This window comes from Rousettus aegyptiacus, unplaced genomic scaffold (genome assembly GCF_014176215.1).
Source record: "Rousettus aegyptiacus isolate mRouAeg1 unplaced genomic scaffold, mRouAeg1.p scaffold_m13_p_1, whole genome shotgun sequence".
NCBI classification, from domain to species: domain Eukaryota; kingdom Metazoa; phylum Chordata; class Mammalia; order Chiroptera; family Pteropodidae; genus Rousettus; species Rousettus aegyptiacus.
This window is the reverse complement of record NW_023416284.1, coordinates 125,128,547-125,152,544: the sequence shown is the minus strand read 5'-3', so window position 1 is coordinate 125,152,544 and position 23,998 is coordinate 125,128,547. Positions and strand designations below refer to the sequence as shown.

The following is a 23,998-nucleotide window of genomic DNA, read 5'->3' as shown; positions in this document are numbered from 1 at the left end:
CATACAAAACTAACCTTAGTCTCACTCTTCACCTGCACAAAATTTAATATTTTTTGGTGTGGTGACATAGACATTATTTTCCAAGTATGATAAGTCCCCAGCGTTTTGTGCTATAAACCACATAAGACAGTTAGCTCTTTATTTTTAGAATCTGCCCATATATTGAGTCATACTGCTAAATTAATTTACTCACAATTCCCCAGAGGTGGTGTAACAGTTGCCTCAAGTTTAGGTCTGCCAATCTCTGATGCATCAGCTACCTTTTGCTTTTAGTTGTAGTTTTTTGCAAAAATCCTCAGTCTATATTCAGATCCTAGACTCACTGCCATGTCTGGAAAACTCAACTTGCCTGAGCTCTAAGACAGGAAACCTACCATAGATTGATGCTTATTATTCATTTTCGGTCTTGCTTTGACTACCAGCTTTACCACCGTTATCTACCACCTACCAATGACTGCAGCAGTTTACATATACATAGATATAAAATGTGGTGGGTTACCCAAATTTCTATGTAAAAATTGTGAGTATAAAAATGTTCTCTCTCACAGGAAGGCCACACATATAGGGAGAGTTGACGCTTAAAAAACATATCAACTTTATTTTACTTTCTTCACAAGAGGACAGCTCCCTTTCTTCCCAACTAGCTAATCCAACTGAGCATGACCCCTTTATATCTCTATGACACACAAACGTTCTACTCATTATATGAGTCATGGTCTCCTACTAATGCCAAGAAAGAACTTCATAAGGTAACACCTTTAAAAAAAAAATAGCAGCAAACTGGAATTTTTAGCAAATTTGACCTCATTTTCATAGGACTATTTAAATTCTTCATAGAGGTTGTTAGAGACATTACCATTTTGAAGAAAGACATCCCCAAATAATTACATTATTGAAATAGACTGAGTTTTAAGGATGAAATTTACTTTAGTAGGGCAGAGTAAATGAAAGGAACAGATTTTAGTCAGAACATAATCCAATATCCATAAATAAAGTACTACTCTAACCAACATTATGAAAACAGCACAAGAAGAAATTTTTTACATTCAGAAAACATTCGGACTTTCCAATGACACGATTCTCCACAGGAATAGATAACAGCAAAACTCAAAAATTTGGTTCTACAACACTGATTTGAACATACAATTGCTTTCCTCTGTAAAGTTTAAGATATGCTACATGCTCACAATTGAACATCTGTTTATACATACCTAAATGGCTGAATTTAAAATATGTCTTGTCATTGGAAATTTCTTTCAGAGTATCATCAGGGAAATTAAATATTTAACAGAAACTCTCTGTTCCTATGAATACCTTATTAGGGAGTCCTCACTTTTTACTGTGCTTTTTTTTTTTTTTTTTTTTTGCAGGAGAAATAGTAAGAGAAGTCAACTAGAGCCAGAGCATCTTTATCGCATCGAGAACACACAAGACACCCAGATCAAAGCAAATCTCACTATCTTCTAATCCCTTCCACAATACTTTGTGAAAATTAACTCCTATGGTTTTCTGAAGGATTATTCAGTAAATAATTTATTCAAAGAAAAACGGGTGTTTCCAAATCAGAGATATGGAGTTACAGATATTTCAAATGAGATGGGGCTAAGGGGGTAACTTAAACCTTATTCCCTACCTAGTTTTTTATTCTGGGTGGGAATTAAAATGTGGAAAAAGATGAGTTTATCAAAGCACAACACTAAACTCAGATTTCTATCAGAGAATATGATCAGGGTGCACTACTTGAAGATATTTCACAACAACTTTAGAGCTATACCTTTTTTTAAAATTTTGATTAAGGATTTCAATTAGAAAAAAAGGAAGATCCTATCATTATGGTTGAGAACTAAATACATTTATTTTTTAAAGTCCATAGTGAAGACTTTTGTCTAATCAAGACACATTTCTATGAAGAATCACAATAAGAAATATGAACAGAAAGAAAACAAGAAAAATAGGAAAGAGAGGAGGTTACGCTGAGGAAAAGAAGTACATGTTTTCTTACATAAAATAAAATACAAATGATTGCTTTGCATAAGGAGAAAAGCAAAGCAATGAAAATGAAACCTCTTTACAGTGATCGTGAAGCTGAAAAAGATGAATTTAAGGATAGTGCGGCATGAAAAATAATGACGAATTCAGTGGCTAGTTATGAAAATGGCACTTATCCTAAAGGAATGTCTGGAAAAGTGTTTCCAGTGGAAGCTGGTGAATGACTGTGCCCCTGGTGAAAATGAAAGTAGGGAGCCATAGCCAGCCAAGGGAGGAGCATCAGAGGGAACATTCCGCTGGCCAGGACAGATGATGAAAGCTGAGCAGCCACACTCAGTGCCAGGTCTGGGGCAGTCTGGAGAAAGAGGAAGCCAAGGTGGAGCCCGAATTGGTAGGAAAAAAATACCCAAATCCTGAGTTATAAAAAGCAAAACCAGAAAGGTCACTTAGGTATCCCTTACCCTTTAGCTTATGGATGTAATTGTGGGATATTAAAGTAATGCTAAGGAAGAGCATATCTTTGATGATGTTAACAAAACAAAATTGGAAGAAGGGAGTATTTTGAAGTTACTTTAAGCACATTATTTAATAGTAATTCAAATTGATGGTATTTTTGATACATTATTTGGTTTATTTCTATAAGTAAGGTAATCATAATTTACACTTGGAAAAGACCCTAGAGATGTTTTATGGATGAAGAAACTGAGGACCTGAAGTTGTGAATTTCTAGTAACTTATTTTTAAGCACACACCAGCAGACATCATCTGTCCAATATGAGGGGGGAAAAACCACAAAATCATCTATAGCCATGCCATCCTGATAAGCCTGATTCTGTCTGATCTCTGAAGCTAAGCAGAGTTGGGCCTGGTTAGCACTTAGATGGGAGACCTCCCGGAAGACCAGGTGTTGTAGATATATATATAAAAAAAAGAAAACAATGACCATTGGGACTACTTTCCTTCCTTCCTTTCTTCTTTCCATTTCTTCTTCCTTCCTTCCTCCCAAGATTGGAAATATCCTCCTAATGCTATCTATTCTAATAAAGTGTATGTTTGAAACTATTATTCAGGTCAATTTAGGTGAAAGTATAACACTATATATTTTATATAGTCATATATTTAAGCCTTATAATTAAGAGAAAAGTACATTTTAGAATGATCTCATTTTTGCCCCATTTCTACATTTTACTTTGCTTTTGTGGACCTGACGTTTATGTGTAACATCTTATAAAAAGCAACTTGTTTTAAAAATAAAACAATCAAGCAAAAATCAGATATTTTTTATACAATTTTTAGCAATAATCTTTAAAGTACTGTCATTAGAAACTATAAATCTTATAGTTGGATTCTCATTTTAAATGTCAATAAAAGTAATAATAAACTAATAGTGCTTCAAACTTAGTAGTAAATAATAGACTTCTTGCAGTACTAAAATCTTTAGCATTAAAAGTATTTAGGGTTTACAAGCAGACATGTGAACCTAAAAAAAATTACAGGATTTAAAAACCTTATGTGACCTTCTGCTTTAATCGAGCCAAAATACATTAATTATAGCACCACTGAATTTAGAGGAGGAAATGGCCTATTAGGTCATTTAGTATTTCCCTAGCTAAATTTGAACTATTCTCTGCAGCATATTTTCTAACACTGTAAGCCTGGGTTTGAAAGCATCACATGATAACACTTTCACCACATCCTTAAAAAGCTATTCATCTAGATGAGCTTCAAAGAAATAGGAAGCTTTCTTTTCTTTACATGATTCCACCAACTTCCCTGCCAGGTACCCATCTCCCGCAGTCTTCTTCCTTATTTATTTATTTATTTATTTATTTATTTATTTATTTATTTATTTATTTATTTAATTTTTGAGTTTTTGAATTGTATGGAGCCAGCCTGAAGGAAAATTGTAAAAGTACCAGAACTTTGCCAACAGTGAAAGCCTTCTTCCTGCTCCCTCTCCAAGCTTAGACACTGACAATGAAGTGTCTGTCGCCCCTTTTACTTAAAATTATCCTGCCCTCTCCCTTTCTTTGAACTGTCAGTTGCCCTGATAAAAGGCTACAGGAGTTTAAAATTATATTTATCATCAATCAGAGATGATTGATTTTCTTTTATTGTTAGCTGTGTTTGCACAGGCCTTTGTGGAAAGCAGGGATTTCATTACTGCAGCCTGTTTAGAATCGGTACAACATGCCAAGCTGTAATTATCCATAGCTAATTTACCTTCTTTAAATCACTTGAAGAGTAGAGAAAAAATTGGGGTTTATACCTTGAGAGTGATAAGTCATTTAGTTTCATTCTAACTCACAACCGAGGTAGTCATTCTGTCAGTGAACTAAAAGGCAGTATTTGCAAAAGTGTAAACATGGTTATTCAGGAGGTATTTAAAACACTCATGTTATATATGGGCCACTGTGTGCTAGTGCTGGCTCATACTTGCCCAGAAGTGCAGATTGTTAAATTTTCAAAAATTTTGAGAGCCAATTAAAAACACCCATGATTAAATATTAAATTATATAAACTAACAAATAAATTGTATTGAAACAAAGGCAATAAATTCTAAAAATTCATCATTTTCAAATTATTTTACTACATTTTAATGTGATTAGTGCTCTTGAGATTATTTATATCTACTGCCTCTGTTGGAAATACTATAAGCTAGTAAGCTATTAAGCATGTCTTCCTAACATTACGTTCAATGACTTCATACTGATGGCTTGAAATAAACAAATGCTACAAAGCAAAGCTCTTCCTTCCACCCTTTCCAAAAACTGGTTGTTATTCATTTATCATCACATCATTGTTTACAAAACAATAACATAACTTTGTTAAAATAAAAAACCCTAAGCACACATAGATAAGGAAAAGGGAAGACATTGAATATCTATCAGCAATTTTATCAGCTGTCATTCTTGTATGTTCATTTTGATATCACTACACATTTTTGCTGAATTCTGCTATCGATTTATTTTAGTAATATTATTCATTCTATAATAACTGTGATATAATATACAATTAAAACATGGTGAGAAAATTACAAATGTAATCAAAGGAAGTTTGATTATTAGAAGCGAAGTTGTATATGTCACTTTGTAATCTGAATGGATTAGTTCTTGAAAGTACTAATTTGGTTTGAAATTTCCTAGAAGCAAAATAAAAATGAAACTCAGTTAATTATATTGTGCTTTTTATCTGAAGAGACATTCGTTTTTCTTACCACAGAATACAAGGAGTAATGCATTATATGAATCATTATGAAATGGATATTTAATAATAAGTTTTTAATGTTGTAAATCTCTTGGCTCCAGGTTAAAACCTAGTAAACAGACTTCAAATATATAGCTTTTGAATCAATGAATTTATGAGCAATCTATAGCTAAATAGATTTTTTTTTTATGGTTACCTTCTGTGTAAACCCAAGTTGTAAGTTTAACATATTGAAGAATTTCTCTGATAGAGTCAAATTGTAGAAAATAGAGAGAAGCATTAAATTTTCAACAAATACATTATCTTCTATGTGTTACAGTCTTAAAGATTTTATATAACAGATATGTTCCTAGTTTGTGAGACCTAAAACATAAAGTGGAACATTTTTACTATTCTCATTTTAACTATTCTCTTAAGTGATAGAATTAAGTCCCAGTCTTCCTAAGACTTGCTAAAGACACTTAGTAAATAGGTGGTGATGCCCTAACTGCACCCCACCAGTCTGGCATTAGATGTCTTTAGATGTTGTCAAGAGCTGTCTCAAGCATGTAGCCACACTGTCTTTGCCAATGGCGGGGGAAATAATCCATGGCCTTAAGATATCAAGTATTTAAGAAATAAAATTGACTTTTTTTTTTACAGAAAAGTTCATGTAATAACTTATTTTTGCCCAGATGCGTACCTCCAAGGAGGTGGACTACAGTTGTATTTTAGAAAAAAAAATAGATATTTCTCTATAAAATGTGGCAAACTATCCCACAGGCCATTCAACAGAAAGCTCACAGACCAAATTAAAATGCTTAAATCACGTACACGAGAACGCACATACACGTGAATGTGCACACACATGCGCACTTCAAGATATAGTAAAATTTTAGATCGTTATTTGTAGATTTGCAGATTTGTTATTATGATCCACCAAAATGTTCTGCTTGTTTCTGCAGAATAAGTTCATCTATACTGACTTATACACTCTCTATTTACTTTATGAAGTCAGCATAATTTTAATACCAGAAGTTTATATCTGGCAAATGTATAAAAATAAAACTACATACCAACCCTGATGTGAAAAAAAGGAACAATCTTTAAAACAAAATACTACCAAATAGCAGTGTAGTGAAATAATATTCTAAATAGTGCTCATTCCAATAGTTCAAGAGTAATTCACTATTAGAAAGCTATCCACACACAAGTTAAGTCAAAAAATTAAAGGAAAAAATCCCATAAATCACAACAGAAGATGATACAAAGGCATTAAATAAATTTCACCTAGAAGTGTAACATTCTAGAATATATGTGGAAGAAAACTTCTGAAGTATGATAAAAATTTAGTGTGACTCAAATTATACATGTGTTTAATTTATTCCCAAAGTTGATTTCATATTCAGAAAATAATATGTCTTGAATATTTTCAAGTGTCAAGAAAAATATTGCAGGAAATTAAGATATAAGTGCTTCACAAGATCCAGATTTGAAAATAAAGTGTGAAATCTTGAAATATTACTATAACTGTCTCTTTTTGTTGTGCATGGAGAAAATATTATTCTGGGAGACTATAAAAGCCAGCTGACTTATATTACAGAATAGTTTATATCAGAAGCACCTGTTCTGTGAATTATTGCCTGATATTTCAATTTCTGCTCAGGATAAATCTCAGCATGAGTGCTTTCAGTTTTAACCAGGAATTCTAGCCGCCCAAAAGCTTATGTCTCCATATGTGCTATTTTTGTGTTAATGCTAGTCACTTGCATAAGAACTCAGTACCTTTCAAACTCCTCTAAGAATCCAGTCTCACACTATGGATTAGGAGTAATGTACAAATTATTGAAGATTTCTCATGGGAGACAGTGAAATATTGTATGTTAATATTGTACATCCCTTAAAAAGGTATGTAAACAATCCCCAAAGTTCTGTCAGTTCTCAGAACGTGATGTGACCACTGGGGGCAGCGAAAGTCTTTTGCCTTAATTAGTTTTCCCACAATGGGTCCACCTGGCTGGTTTGTCTCGCTTGCATGATACAGAACCGCTGCTCCCAAACGCGTATTAATAAAGTTAACATGATTATAAGTAAAACTAAGTGTCCTCCAGTTAAAATGACCTACATTGCTTATAAGGTAGGTTCAGTCATCATTTGAATTACTGGAGCTGAAATTGGATTCTCATTCTCAATTCGAAGAGACATTATTTAAAAAGAAAATATTAAAGAGCTCTCCCAAGTGAAAAATGTGAAAATAAAAATGTCTCCACACCTTTAATGTATAAAGATGAAGTATAGGGAAAATTCACGGCCAGTCTTTGATTCCATGTCTGTGCAGAATGTGCTACCGTATAAGGCCGTCATTTATCTACCCAGGGAAGGCCAGCAACACATTAGGGCGTGCTTGCAGGGAAATTTCCTTCACTGAAGCTTTAGTCTCTTTTCAGCATCCTCCTACCCTACATTTCAATTTCGAACTTTTATGAGCCCGAGTGTCATTGTCTAAAAAATAGAAATAATCTTCAGGAGACAGTTAAAATAAGTGTGTGTGTGTGTGTGTGTGTGTGTGTGTGTGTGTGTGTATGCCTAGCACAAAATACATACGCAACTCAATGCTAGTTACAATAATCATTAGAAAGAGATTGTGAGTTCAACTCTTTTATCTTTTATCTTTCACTGGAAAGTAGTAACACTTAGAGTGTGACCTCTAAGTTCACTGCTTTATCTTAAAAGCTTAACAGTTTGCCTGGAACATAGTTGACAACAAAAATCAAAGAAAACGCAACACAGTAAAACAACGGTAATGTCAACAAACTATGTGTTGAGTGCTGGGTGGACCCTGATGCCTTTATCTTCACAGCTTGGACCTAATTCATCAGCCTTCACACACTTTCAACTGTGCTAAATAATTTTACAAGTAGAAAGACAGCATCGGGGCGCAAGTTTCTTGTGAAGGTCACTTTGAGGAGAAATATTACAAACTTAGTATTTCTGTTTCTGTGAGATCATTGCCTAATTAATTCCCATACAGAATCAAGTTTAGATCCCTTAGCATGGCATAGAGAACCAACAAGGTATGAAATAACACCATGGTTACTCTTCAAACTACATTTCCTCTCATTCCTTTGACACACTGCACACTACAGTCATATGCAACTACTGAAAATTTCATATATCTATACCTTTTCATGTTCGATTTTTTAAAAATTATTTTTAGAAGAGATCTAGATTTACATAAAAATTGAGTAGGTAGTACAGAATCCCCACACACCTCAAACCTGGTTTCCCTTATTAATATCTAATATAAGTATGGTACGTCTGTTGCAGTTAATAAACCACTATAGATATATTATTATTATTATTATTATTATTATTATTAACTCAAGTTTATCTTTTATTCAGATTTCCTTAGTTTTCACTTACCATCTTTTTTCTATTTTAAGATCTCATCCAAGATACCGCATTACATTTAGTTGTCATGTCTCCTTACGCTCATTTGAGCTGTTGTAGTTTCTCAGACTTTTCTTTTTCTGGATGGCTTTGACAGTTTTGAAGAGTACTGGTGAGGTATTTTGTAAAATGTCCCTCACTGAGATTTTTCTGATGTTTGGTCATAATAGACTGGTGTATATTGTTAGGTCGGAGGGGGTTGGTGAGGGACAGTCTGCCTGGAGGCTTCCCAGCTTGACATCGGAATCTGGACAAAGGCGTACCCTAAAGCCCTGGAGCCACCGCCCTAATTCCCTAATCCGCCACCACCCTAATCCAGATGCTCAATTGACATTCCCCATTCTATACAGTACCCCCACATAACCCTATAAAAACTACGTCCTCCCCCCCACCACCCCGTCCCAGGGTATGACTTCTCTCTGGACCAGAGAACCTCGCCCAGGAGTGCTCTCCCAATAAAGGCTTGCTTTTAAAACTTCTTTCGGCATGTCACACATTTATCTTACATATATGATTTGGGGAGGAAGTCTAGAGAGGTAAAGTGCCATTTTCATCACCTCAAGATTGATTTTCATCATATTAAGGGTACATACTATCAACATGACTTAACACTATATAATTGACCTTGACCACCTGGCTGAGTGTGTGTCCGGTTTCTCTACTGTGAAATCAATCTTTTATTATCTCTTTCGATACTGTGCTTTTAGGAAAAACATCACTGTGCATAGCCCACATTTAAGGAATGGGGAGTTAATTTCACCTCCTTGAGAGTGGAGTGTCTCTATATAAATTATTTGAAATTCTTCTCCATGAGTGATTTGTGTCTTCTCTCCCACTCCTTCATTTATTCATTCTTCCATTCATTGATTTAAACATTTGTTTATTTACATCAGCTCAGAATCATGAATATTAATTTTACATTTATTGCTCAAATTATTTTAGCTTTCTTTAGTCTTTGAGAGCTTTCTCAGTTGGTTCCTGTGTTCCTTTGACATTTCCTCATCATAGGTTTTTCTTTTCTAAAAGCACTTTCTAACTTTCTGGAATTACAAGAAGTTCCAGGTCCATCTTGTCTATTTCCTCCTCCAATCTTAGCATCATTTTTCTACAGAATCCTAATTCCTTTTATTGGAGAAATCAAGATCTGGGAACTAGGTTGGCTTGTCGCCGCTGTGACGTCATGGGTCTTTCAGCTGACAGAGCAAGGAGGTTATATATATAAAGTTCTTTAAAGAACATTATCCATTTTTTTCTAAGTTAAATTTGCTTTTATATAGTTGTTCATAATATTCCCTTATAATGCTTTTAATATCTTTAAGATCAACCATGATACCCCTCTTGCATTCTTGATACTTGTAATTTGTACCTTATTCCTTTATCCTCACTAATTTAATTATTTTATTACATGCTTGATATACTGAATGACATGTTTTAGATTTATGATTTAGTTCTATGATTTTTGTTATCTTCTTATAAAGAGTGTTGATATTTATTACAGCAAATACAGACAAACTATTGCTTGGTTGCCTTGAACTTGTAGAGGATAGATCTTTTGGTTTTTCTTAGTTGTCGATGAATCCCTTGGTTCTGACATATTTATTTCTACAATATAGTTATTCTGGGACTTACATGGAAAGCCACAGTTATTTATCAAGGTGCTTTAATAATGCAGGATTCAAACTCCAAAGTCTAATCTTTAGTCTGCCTTTTTGGCTGTTCACCTATTGCTTTTCACTCTTTTCCTGGAAGTTCCCTTCATCCTTACAAACATACTTTCGATTCAGTCACTTAATATGCAGATGTTGAGGTTTCTCCCTCTGTGGCTCTCCCTTCTTTCTTAGTTATGCTTTCTCTATTTCAGATTTTACAAGAAGTTCTAAAATCTGTTCTCTGACAACTTGAGCCAAAAAAAAATGAGCCTCTTTTTGAAGTCTAGCCAAACTGCACTGTATATGCTGTAGACTGTGCTCAGGAGAAAAGCTCTATAAATGTGGAGCCCACCCATTACAGTTTCCTTCTTTCAAAAAGTATATATAATCTCTTGAGAGTTGCTTACTACTGGTAGTATTTTACTCTAACATTAATGTAAACAATTTAAATAAATAAATAAAACAATATAAATATATTAAATTCAAATAACATAAATTTTATGGTTATGCCTATTGGTCTCATTCATTAATATTTACAACCCTTAATTATTTTATTTGACTAGTAAAATGAGTCTTAGCTGCAAAGCATGTATCTAATAACTAATTATGAAAAAGTGAAATTATAATGGAAAATACTAAAGAGTTTTTGTATTCCCTTTATTAGAGATATTCGAGGTTTCACTTGTAGAAAACTATTAAATAAATTGTGGCAACCGAAATAGAATTTTAACAAATTCAAAAGACATAACTTATAAAGTATTACAAAGAGTAAAACAGTTGTACAAATAAGCTTAATGTGTTCCTATTTTAGATTGTAAAATATTTAACCATGACACACAAAAAAATTTGTTTTGTTAAAAAATTTCTAAACTCCCAAGGAATTTTCATCTGATAAATGTAAAACCTATTTGCCAGATAATATTATCTTTGCTCTCAAACATATTTCCCATGTTTTTTAAATGCAGATATTCTTTTCTTACAGCATTTGGGTTTACTTCCTTCATAAATAAAGCTGTACAGAGTTAGGGAGTAGGACCATGTTAGTGTTCTCTCATTTTCAAATGCACTAACAAGGCTGCTGGGATCTCCACTGGAGCCATAACAGATCTTTCATGATGTGGGGGGGACCATTGTAGGTTCAGCCTATGATCTAGGTCAAAAAGCTATGAAGTCATGTCTTTGATGACAGTTATGTATTGTGACTTGTCATCTTATACTCCCACCTTTGAGGAAAAAAAATCATCATCAGAAACATAGGCACAGAGAGGGTAAACTCAACAAACATATACTCAGTTTTCTACATCATTTTATTTCTAAAAGACTGTTATCCAAATCCGTAATTCTAGTCTAAGCTAGACCAGAACCCACAGAGCACTCTTCCAGCCCCATAGTCACACACTCTGCCCTCTCTTTAAGCTTTTGCACTAAAAATGTATTTCACACTGACTATTCTCATAGTCCTCAACTAGGAGCTAGAAAGAAAAGACACTGTTTATTTGAGCATGCTTATACTGAAGAACAGAACATATTTATATGAACAAGTAAACATCAACACTGAGTGATACATGAGGTACAAGTGTTACCATGTGGACCACAACTAGATCTCAAAGAACATACTTTGGTAAGAGAAGCCTAAAATAAAGGAAACAATTTTTCAGATGAGGAGATCAGTGCAAGCAAAAGTAGAGAGGTATTAACAAGAATTCTGTGTTTAGGAGAAAAAAAGGGAATGGATAATCCTTGCAGATTACAGAGTGACCATAGAGGTAGGGTAGGAGAGAGAGATACTCTATAATTGGAATGTGGTGAGGTTGAGTTATACATTTCACAAAGTTCTTATCAGAAAAAAGTTCATAAAGACAAAGAGATAGCTCCTATTATATTGATTATTTTAAAGTTTCTATTTCTGTATTACTCATCCATAAGAAGAGATGAAGTACTCCAATTTGCAACGACATGGATGGACTTTGAGATAATCATGTTAAGTGAAATAAGCCAGATAGGAAAAATTAAAAACCACATGATATCATTTATATGTGGGATATAAACCTAAAAGCAACAAATGAACAGGACAAACAAGCAGAGACTCATAGACATAGATAATAGACTAGTGGTTTCCAGAGGGGAAGGGGAAGGAGGGAGGGGAGAGATAGATGGGGTAAAGGAATCAAATATATAAAATTGAAGTTTTGTAAATTATATCAAGCAAATAAAAAAATAAGTTGGGTAAGCAAATAAGTTTCTATTTCTGATAACTGCAAATTTTAGGAGTGATTCTGTTGGAAAATAAATTTAAACTATATCTTCTCTGAGCAAACATCTTTTGATGACTAAGCTGAACTCTGAGGTGACTGTGTGGGCTTCTCTGTCGATTGCCATTTTTAACTGAGTCAGTTCTGGAACACTGGAGTTTTATTTTTACAGTACGGATCACACAGGATGCTTCACAAAATTTATCCAATTGATCAGAATCTTTAAGATGACTCATAGGAGTCAGTAAATTCTAGTCAAGCAGGGATTCTTAACAAGTAATTTTTAAAATATTTTGACAGGCTATATGGTAAATGGATAAAAGAATAGCTGTCTCAAAAGAAATTTAACGGTAACTCTTCAGACATAAGATGAATCCAGTTATGGAACACAGAGCCAACAGAGTTGTAATTTTTTGTAACTTGAACTAAGGCATACATTATCCAGGGCATATAGAAATTTTAAAATCTCGAAATTAATTTGCCTTTATCTCAATTTGTTGTAACTTGAATATTCTCTTTAGAATATTCAGCATTAATAGAAAAGATTTTGTAGATTCAGCATTAATATCAAAAGAGAAGATAAAGTGTTGATGTTAAGAAATCCAATGATTCAAGCCATTTAAATGAATATTTATTAAGCACCTATGTTGTATAACCCACTGTTTTTTATTCAGTAGATAAAAGTGGTCAATATACTATTCCTGTCCTTAAGAAATTTATGGTCTAATGATGGGGACAGAATACATAGCTTATTGTAAGATAGACAGAGTGTTATAAGTGCCTTAGAGGTCAAATAAAATATTATGGAATTACAAACAGTAGTAAGAGTAGTGGTAGAAGAGGAAATATGAAGAAATAGAAGGGAAGAGGAAATTTTTGGTTCTGGGTCAGGGTGTGTGATAAACAATGTATGTACATTATCTCATTTAATCTTATTAATTATTTTATGCTATAAGCATTATTGTTATATGAAAAAATTAATGAAGAACTTTGGGCCTTTGGAATTCAGTAACAAACTCTTATAACTGGAAAGCTTACAAACTCAGATTTTTCTGACTTTAAAAGCTCCTCTTAAACACTGCACTATACTGCCTCCTAGGGGAAAGTTTCATGGAGATTACAACTTCACTCAACAGGAGGTAAAGATCAAAATAAGAGCATTCTCCAAAGTCACAAATATGAGAGGGGACAGTATTTGTCCAGGAAATGCTAATAGTAAAATAGACTTGGAGCATCAGGTATATGCAGTTGGGCAAGAATGTATTGTATATGCTTTATATATCATACAAAACACAGACTACACTGGCAGAGCCTCAAGTTCCAAGAAAGAAGCTTGGACTTGACTATGTGCATTGAGGTTCCTTTTATATGGAAATGGCAGTATTCATATTATCTTTTTGATTTTAAGTAAATCAATATCTCCCCCTTTTTAGATCTTATATCCACATTTCTTTATGGTAAACATAGCATTTCAGAATGTCTTAAAACAACCAGTCTTTTTAAATGTCACCAAAATGAATTTAAACAGAAAGAAATAAATATAACAAAGAAATCACCATACTATTCAGTTAAGACTCCTCAGCCAATGATTTATTTTGTGATCTGTTAAGCACAGTTCATTCTATGTTAAAAATCTTTTCCACAATGGATTTAAAAAAGAAAAAAAGTCTCAATGTCATTCACAGTAACACAGTTCATTTTTTGTTTGTGCAAATATACAACTGATGTGTTTTTCCAATTCGATAAAATGTGTTCTTCCTTACATAGCAATGGTTGAACATGTCAATCATTAAGTAATTTGTTAGTTTCTCTGGCTTTAGATTTTTGTAGAAATTCCATCAGCACCAGGTACTATACCAAATGCTAGTAGCAATAATTTAATGAGGTTGGTGATGCTCCAAGTCCGGAGTTTTCTTTTCTTTGAGGAGTCATATGGAGAATAGAACTGTCATAGTTTTCTGGCTGATTAAGCACAAAACAGTCTTGCCCTTTGCCTGGTTTATATCATTTTCCAATATCATACATGACTTGATGATTACTTTCAAGTCCTTTATTGGATTGCTTCTTTCCTATCAGTCTGCCTCTGAGAATCACTGAATCTGAATTATTTATAACTTTTGAATTCATTTTGGTCTAACTCTATTATTTTAGAGAAGAGTAATCTGATGAAATAATTGACTATAACCTTTCAGCTGGTCAGTACTCATCTGGAACTTGCACCTTGGGCTCTCAGCCCAACTATGTTACACCTCTCTTTTCATTCCTCTGTCCTTCTTACAGCTCAGGTTGTGTTCTCACTATTAAGTCTGTTATAAAGGTTTGTTGTTGAATGTATAGATTAGATAAACCAGAAAATAATTTATGTTGCTCCCAGTTAATTTTTTTAAATTTCAATCTTATAGTACAGTAAGAGGTATATAATAAACATACCTTTGCCTTCAGGTCATCAATTCTTAATATTTTGCCACATTATCTTCCTTCCCTTCCCTTCTCCTCTCCTTCCCTCTCTTCCTTCCATCTTTTATTCCTTCATTCCTTCTCTCTATCTCTCCCTCTTTCTCCATTTCTCTCTCTATGCATATACACACATACACATACATATATGTGACATATACATAAATACACGATGTAAATGCATACATATACAACATGTATACATATGCATATATATTCATAAGCATACATATATTATTTATTTTCTCTGACACAGAAAAAGTGTCAGACATCATGAAAATTCAGACATCATGAAAATTAACCTGTAAGTACTTTATTGTGCATTTCCTTCTTTGTTCCCCCAAATTCTCATACATCACTATAATATAATTATCACACTCAAGAAATTTAAGTTGATTCAATACTATTACCTAATATATAGTCTTTATTCAAATAACTACTTATATTCCAGTACTGTATCTTACAGTCATTTATTTTTTCTTCCAATTTAGGAACAAATAAAAGATCAAAATTTCTTATTATTATTTCTCTTTAGTCCTCTTGTTTCTAACAGAGTTCTACTTTTTTTTAAAATCTTTTATGACACTGATATTTCTGAAGACTCTTGCTCACTTGTTTCACTGTTTATATTGATCTGAATTTTCCACCTTATTAGAATCAAGGTAAACATTTTCATCAGGAACACTACCAAAGTGATATTGTATCTTTCTCAGTGCATTAATTCAAGAAGTGCATCACCGAATCCATCATTGGTGATAGTAAATTAATCTTCTCACTAAGGTAATGTTTAGGTGATGAAAACCTGTTAAGAGGTTAAATGTTATCTGAATTCTAAGTTTTTTGTATAGTACTTACCAGAGTGTCTATATATTTCAATTTTTCTATTTTGTATATTTTAAAAGTTAAAAATATTTGCTACATAGTGAAATATTTCATCTTTAATATTATACGCTGTACTTCAAGGCTAATTTGTTTGAATCTTTACCTCCTTTCTTGATACCAAAGTTTAATACATTCTGAAGTTGGGAATTTCTTCTGCTTTCTGACAACAGATTTTTAAAAATTATTTTTATATAATTTTATTTGTTGTTATAATAGAAAGCATGCCCTTCAATGCTATTTATTTGAGTCATATTGTTATTTCTACTAACCCAATAAAATCAAACATCACTAAATGGTAAATATCTTGACCATGGCTACAGTCATGACATGTTAGGCTTTTCAACACACTAAAAACATGTTTTTTTTTTTTTTTTGTAAATTTAATACCCAGAATATGAACAATGAAATAAGTTGTGTTCTATTAGTGTTGCATCAAACATCAAGGAATCAATACCATTTTGTTAAACTCTGTGATTCCAATGAACAATTAGCATAGGTGTTGAAAACACCAAGAATCACTGACTTCTTTCTATGGAGTGCAAACACAGGCACGTTGACATCACCGAAGTATTTGCTTGGGGAATTAATTATTTTTCATCAATGTTATATTTTGACCTGTACTTAGTCTAACCGAATTTCGTTCACTTGAATCTGATAACTTGAAGTTTTGATAAAAGATAGCACCTTAATATTACTTATAACCTCATTCCAATACTATGTTGCCTTGGATAACCTTGTTTGCTAGTGTTTAATTATGACCACCCAGCACCATTTTGTCCAAAGGAAGTTATTACAAAAAAGAAGACATCTCTGAGAGCTGTGATGTTTATCTTGCATCACAGTACTTCTCTTGCCAAGCTGGCTCTCTTTCATTCAGGCCACTTGCCATCATAGATTCCATGCCATGCATCTGCCTGAACTCACTTCTTCAACACTGGTACATTTTTCTTGATCTCAGAAATTGATCAACTTTTTCACACAGAATAAGAAATTAATATATTTCAGAGTTATTTTTTCTTTTAATAAAGGTCAGAACTCTAAAAAGGACTCATTTGTCAGTAAAATATGATAAACTCTGACTTCATGCTCTGACAAAAAACAAACCAGAGAAACCATACTTGGAATGCTTTTTCTTAAGTTTTCTAAGTAAAATTTGCCAGTAACTTTCTTTTTCTTGCTTCCATTATTCTACTTGCTAATATGCCTTATTGAAGAAAAGGCATTAAGTGAGGCCATATGAGGAAGCTACTTACTGATGTATGTTTCTTGTAATGTATGCATGTCTTACCACCAAGTATAATGCCATTCTTAATAGTCACGTTTGAGCATGGCTAGCAGGAGTGCTCCGCTGTGGATATTAATTAAGAAAGAATCATTGCAAACACTTAATAATATGTCAGGTTCTAATAAACTGTTTCTAAAACATAATGTTCCCATGTGATATAATCCCATAACAGAACTGAACAGGTTTAGAATAACTTAATTTTACAAATTGCAAGGGTTATTTAGTTTAATGTTTCTTAAACTTGAAAGATAATCAGAGTCATCTGGAGAGCTCTTTTAAAATACAGATTATCTGACCTCAGATATACTGAATCAAAATCTCTAAGAACCTGTGTTTAATTTATATAATTTTTTCAGCCCTCTAAGTAAGTTAGGAATAACAAAAGGCCTAGCTCAAGGTGCACAACTCTTTTTTCTTATTATACCTCACACAGAAAGTTATATTAACATGGCACACTTGGACAAAGGACAAGGGCACCTCTGGGAACTCCAGGTTCCCACCAGTGGCAGCTATGCTGAAAAGAACAGTATATTGGCACCTTTATAACACATCTTTGGTTCATCAATCATTCAATAAGCCAAATTAGCTAACAGGAAAACATAGGAGTAGAAACAGTTTGGAGTGAGTGAGCTTACTCACAGAGCAGCATGATCATTCAACTCTACAATTGTTTCCTCTTCTGTTTTACTCTGAGAATGATAGTCAAAGAATTCAAAGAGAAATTTATAGCCGATGAATATTGGGAACATGTACTGATTAGAATTCTTCCCTTCAACAATGATAGAAACACAGCTCACATTTGGGGGTGGAGGGAAGAAAGACTTTATTTATTTCATCTCCTTCTCCATATCTGGATTCTGCTTCCCACCGAAGGATTTCCTTTTAAACAGGCTTTTTCCACATGACCTTGAGGAGGTGGCCACTGGCAGCTTTCAATGGGACTAGAGTTGGGGTGTGGGGAGAGAAAAGAGATACCCATATTAAATAAATGCTAGGTATACCACTGTGGGGTTATACTGAATAGAGAATATATTATTTCTCATCACTTGATACCAGTTTAAGCAGAGCCATGTGGCTCATAAGGAAAGAGCAGAGCTGTCCTTCAGGTTCTTGTCAACGAAATGGACTGTGATACTAGAGCAGTGGTTGTCTGCTGAAAGTCTCTCTTAGGATATTTAGACTTTGGTAACTCAAAATAAACCTTGGGATATCTGCAAGATTAGGTAAGTTACAGCTGTTATACTACTAATGTAAATTAATCTGTGGTTTAAAATTTCATTTATTTCACATAGATTTAGATAAATATAATCATTGGTTCTTTAAATGAGAAAATTTTGTTATAGAAAATATATAATAAAATAGAAGTGTGCTACATGTTCTCAGAAAAATATGTTTTATGAATCACAAGGTTGTAATCAAGGCATCAACATTATCCTTGTAGTTACTCCAATTAAAAGTAATTTACAAAAAAGGGAAGATTGAGCTTTATGAAGATTACTTTTGCATTCATAACTTTAAAGTATCATTAATTATTACTTGACCTAACAGAGTCATCGGTGGATGAACAACAATTGAGGAGCTTTTGACTGAATCATCATCAGAGGCCACTGTGGCTGGAAGACCCCACCAGGGCAATGCAATGACTCCTAACCTTACCAGGCCCTCTGCAAGGGCACGGCCTGTATGAAGGAGTGAGAGCAAACCAGGGAACCATTAATGAGTCAGAACTGTATGACTTTGTTGGTTTCTGCCACACTAATCTGAGTACAGGACAGGAAAGAACATAATTGTATAAATTTATCTAATAAAATAGAATACCTAAGATGACTCACAATGAATAAACAAATTATTCTCGGTTATTGAGTTTAATTTGTATTTTTAGAGAGATTTATAATGTCGATATTTGTGATGGCTTCAAGTTTATCATTGTTACTTTAAGTATCTTTGTAAAGCATATAACAATTTAAAGTGTTCCTATTGAAGCAGTACCATCAAATAGTAGTGAACTCTGTTTTAAAATTTTGCTACTAAACATTCCTTTGTGCTTTGCCTATAGCAGTACAGATGTGTTAGGCAGATCCAGAATCAAATCGGAGCTGAATGTCTTTGGCTAAGTCACTAAACTTTTCTAAACCTGAGTTTCATTTTCTATAAAAAATGTTCCACAATTATAATAATTACAGTATTACCTACAGCACAGAATTGAGAGAATTAAATTAGATAATATCTATCACTTGTCTGGCACCGTATGCAACACATATTGTTTTTAGATATTAATATTTTAAGCCTATAAATATTCTTAAAGAAAAGCTACATCTAAAACAGTCATAAGCATATTTTTGAAGATATAAAACACATCTTTATTATTCATCTCACGTTTCATTAGCACTTCAAAAACAGCATCTTAGATGTCACAAACATTTTTACATGCATGCATTAATTGATTCATATTATTCTTCTCAAAATTCCATGAGACAAATCACTCAGGAGACTTAGATGAAGACTGAGTGACTTTCTCATAGTTATTCTGTTTTTTTACAAGTTCAACACACTCCATAGATCTGTCACCCAAGGTTTTCCAGTCTTGCATTTTCTCTGAAATGATACCTCTTCAAGAGGTATCATTAATTCTGTTCATGAATTTAATAATATTACAATGACATAAAGCCTCTTTTTTATTAAAATATGTTATATAGAATATTAGACTTCTCTTGTACAGTTATTTTAATCTAGTCAGATAAAACATGAGAATATTTTTGAACCTATGTTGTGTTGTCTTTACCAATTATCTGTACATGTTAGAGCCATACTAACGTTTAACTCTAACTTTTAAACTCTTTTGGGGAGATACCAGAAAGTCAAATATGAAATTAAATTCACAATTATAAGTTATGTATCTATTTTGTGAAACACACAATGATAGGTATTTTTAAAGCATAGTATTAATAAAATTTCATCTTGAAGAAGAAAAATAGGCATAGCATAGTAGCAGAGAAAGAGATTAATTTGAAATAGCAGGATCTGAGGCGGCCTGCAGAGGAAGCAGTATGAGTTAGTTAAGTAACAAGAAGAATATTTATTTATTCATTTATCACATTTATCAAATATTGATTAACATCTACAGTTTATTTTCTCATTCATTCATCAAATATTTATTTAGTCTCTACTATGCACCATTCACTGTCCTAGGCAATAAGGATATAGAAATGAAGAAAGAGACAAGGCCTTTTGCTCATAGAGCGTATATTCCGTGGAGCAAGAATAGAAATTAAATGCACAAATGAATAAATATACTCTGCTTTAGATAAATATAATGTAAAATATAATGCCAGATGCTTTGGAGAAATGAAACAGGATGAAGTGGTCACAAACATTAAATTATTGTTCTCAATCTTAACTACACTAAAAGTTACTTATTGCCTGTTTTCTTGCCTGTAACCTCTGATAACATTCCTGGAACAGAAGCTGAGCTAAGCATGTTACACTTCATATTTCTAGCACTTAGCAGAGTGTTTGACACAGAGACAGTTAGACAGTATACATGTGTAAAGTAGAATCTAACCTGTCTGATTCTTTCTACAACACCAGTTTAAGTGCACACATTAGGTGTTCAATAGATAATTATTGAATTGATGCTTATTGAAGTTTCTTTTTCTAGTTCAATTCTAGTTGAAATAATTTACACTTTTTCCTCTTTTTTTTTTGTTTTTATTTTCTAGGAATATTAGCCTCACTTCAGATTAGAGACACATATTTCTTCTTAGTCACCTCAAACTCTGCCAAATATCTCATCTCTTTTTTCCCTTCCCTTTAACAGCAAAGAAAAAATATATACCTTCTTATGTCGAAGTCTGTTTTAGCAAACGTATCTATTCTCTTTTCTAGGCTCTTTCTTCCTCAACTATATCCACTAATTCATTAAGACTCTTCCAATGAGTTTTTATGCTTTTTTAAATTTGTCTTTATTTAAGTTCTACCCTTGATTTAGATAATTAGAAAATGAAGTACCTGGATCAACACGAAGAGGAGGAAAGAAACCAGAAACTCTACAAATGCTTTATAATATTGTACTTTTCTTGAAGACCAATTTTGTCTTATATATCCTTATAACCCATGAACCAAGGTTTGTCAGACCTATAATAGGTGTTAAATAAATGTTCACTAAGTAAATATCAGCTTAGTGTCTTTGAATTTAGACCAATTTCTATTTTCACCTTGTTGTGTGATCCTAGTCAAATTACCATTCAAATGAAAGGAAGATCAATTCATTTTTCAAAATCTTTTCAAGTTCCAGAGTCTGGAATTCTATTATTTCAACTTCCCACAATATGGCTCCCTTGCATTACAATTTACCATTTTCTCTCTTTATAGAACATCAATATAGGAGTTGTTCATCAAACAAATGTTCAAGTGAAATGAATCTATTATAATTTAACCAAATATTAATTTAACATACTTACTTTGACTAAAATTTAATCTTTGAGAAATGGAGTGTGTTGAAAAATGATGATGATGGTGATGATGATTTACACAGGCATACCGATTGTGATGAATTTATATGATTTTGTGATATTGATGAACAGTTTAATTAACACATTTAAAAATAGAAAAAATAAATACTGAAGTTTTTATATGCAATATATGTGAAATGTTGAAATCTTCAACAAATAGTAGAACTTAATTTGGAACAAACTCTTTTCCCACAAACAATTCAACAACACAGGGGTTCTGAATTATTACTTTTATTTTAGGTAGACATTTGATTTGTAGTCTATTCCAAGAGTAGAAGAATGTAACCATGGGAAGCACCTTTTCTGTTGGCAAGGAAACAAAATTGCCAAGATGCTAGTTTACAACTGTGAGCTTGAAGAAATGGTAAAGACATTCATATTGTGAGCAATCCCTAGGGTAACCATGGATAAATTGAACATACAGACATCCACAGAGTTGTTAGGTGTGTTTCTAAGGCAACCATAAACAAATCTAACTGTTCCGAAATCAACACAGCAGCTACACATACAAATAGACATGTTCAGCAAAATCCGGAGAGTTTTAGTGTACATCAGTAGCTTGGTTCTAGGCAAGCTTGTTTATAATAGAGTAAATTGTTGGGTAACATTTACTTCTTATATCAACTTCGAAAACTTCATTTTAAATTTGACTTTGTTCATGTTCTAAAAGTATTTTAAACAGAATAGTAATGAGGTCAATTTTCCAAGTAGAAAGACTATTTCATTAGTGTTTTTATTTACCAATATAGGAGAAAAATTGTATTCAATAGAAAAAAAGGTAATTGCTTAAGCACTCATTTTATTCAACAACAACAAAACTATTATTATTACTCTTGTTATTGTTTTCTTGTCTGTATAAGATAAACATTATGCTAAATTTACTAAAGCTATTTCTTATTTAGTTCTCACAACATCCCAAAGAATTAGGTAGTATTGTTATTCTATTTCACACAAAAAAAGAATAGGCCCAGAGTAATTAATTTTTTTCAAGGTCACACAACTAGTAATAGGAGGAACTAAAATTTGAACCCAAGCAAATTTTTATTATTACTGATTGGATTAGGCTTTTCCAAGTGATAGAAAAAAACTTAATGTTAGAAAAGAGAATATTGTACATTTGTTTACATAAAACTAAAAAAATAAAAGTTTGTATGATAAAAACCAAAGTCAGTAGAGTTGGAAAAAAACAGTAAGTCGTGAACAAATATTTATAGTTCACAATGAAGGGTTTATTTCCCTTATATAGAGGGAGCATTTACAAGTAAATAAGAGAAAGATTAAACAGACAGTGGAAAAATAGGCAAGGGATCTAAATAGACAATACATAGAAAATGCAATTAGCTCTTAAATATATGAAAGATGCAAACATCACTCTCAATAAAAGAAATTCAAATTAAAACTACATCAAAAATTTTTCTCGCCTGTCAAACTGGCAAATACAAAAAAAAAAAATCTATATACTGCTGATGAGAATGTAAAGAGGTCTAAACCATGTAGAGGATAATCTGAAAACAACTATCAAAATATAAATTAAAAACAAAAAAAACTTACAAATTCACTGACACTTTAACCCAGCAATTCTCCTCCAGAAATTTATAACAAACATATACACATTTGAAATAAAAAATGTACATAAATTTCTCATTACAGCAGTAAAAAACTAGTGGAGGTAGTCTAAGAGTCAATAGGAGACTGGTTAGGTGAATTACTGCATAACCATACAGTGGGATAGTATATCTAATACTCTATAATCTCTAAAGCATCACCATTCCTGATGTTGGCTGGGATACAAAGGTTGTGTTCTTGCTTGACTTCATTCTGTTTTCTCCCCATTAGCCACCTAATTTCTTGATTCTCCGGGGACAAGAGCCCCTACCTATTACCCAAGTCCATTTGACCAGTCCTTGATACACTGACCATTTCTTTTCCTCAGATAGTAAGCCTCTCCTAAGTTAAAGCCACCTTCATAGATGTGAGAAATTATGCACAGCAACTTGAAGTGGTATTCCAGGTGCAACCTACACCCCAGAATCATCACTCAACAAAGTGGATTATGGCGTCTTTTTAGCGTACTGAACATCATTATTCTCCAAATATTCCATTCTATTTTATTCCCCTGGCTGCAAAGTCTTAATCTCTTTACATATATCATATAGCACTAGATTTTTCTTTGGGTGTATAATTTTGGCTCCCGTTTAAATGTCCACCGTTAGTTCTATCTCAAAGAACTAACAGTCCAATAGGAGCAGGGATGGCAAAATAATGCTATCAGGAAGGTGTTATAAAGCAGTGGGAAAAGGTGACTAATTCAGCTTATTAGATGGAAGGTGAAACACTAAA

The 23,998-nt window shown here is 32.9% G+C and overlaps 1 pseudogene; it reads left to right on the top strand.

Moving 5' to 3' along the window:
- Positions 1 to 2,788: 2,788 nt before the first annotated feature.
- LOC118605310 lies at positions 2,789 to 2,905 on the top strand (annotated as a pseudogene).
- Positions 2,906 to 23,998: the final 21,093 nt, after the last annotated feature.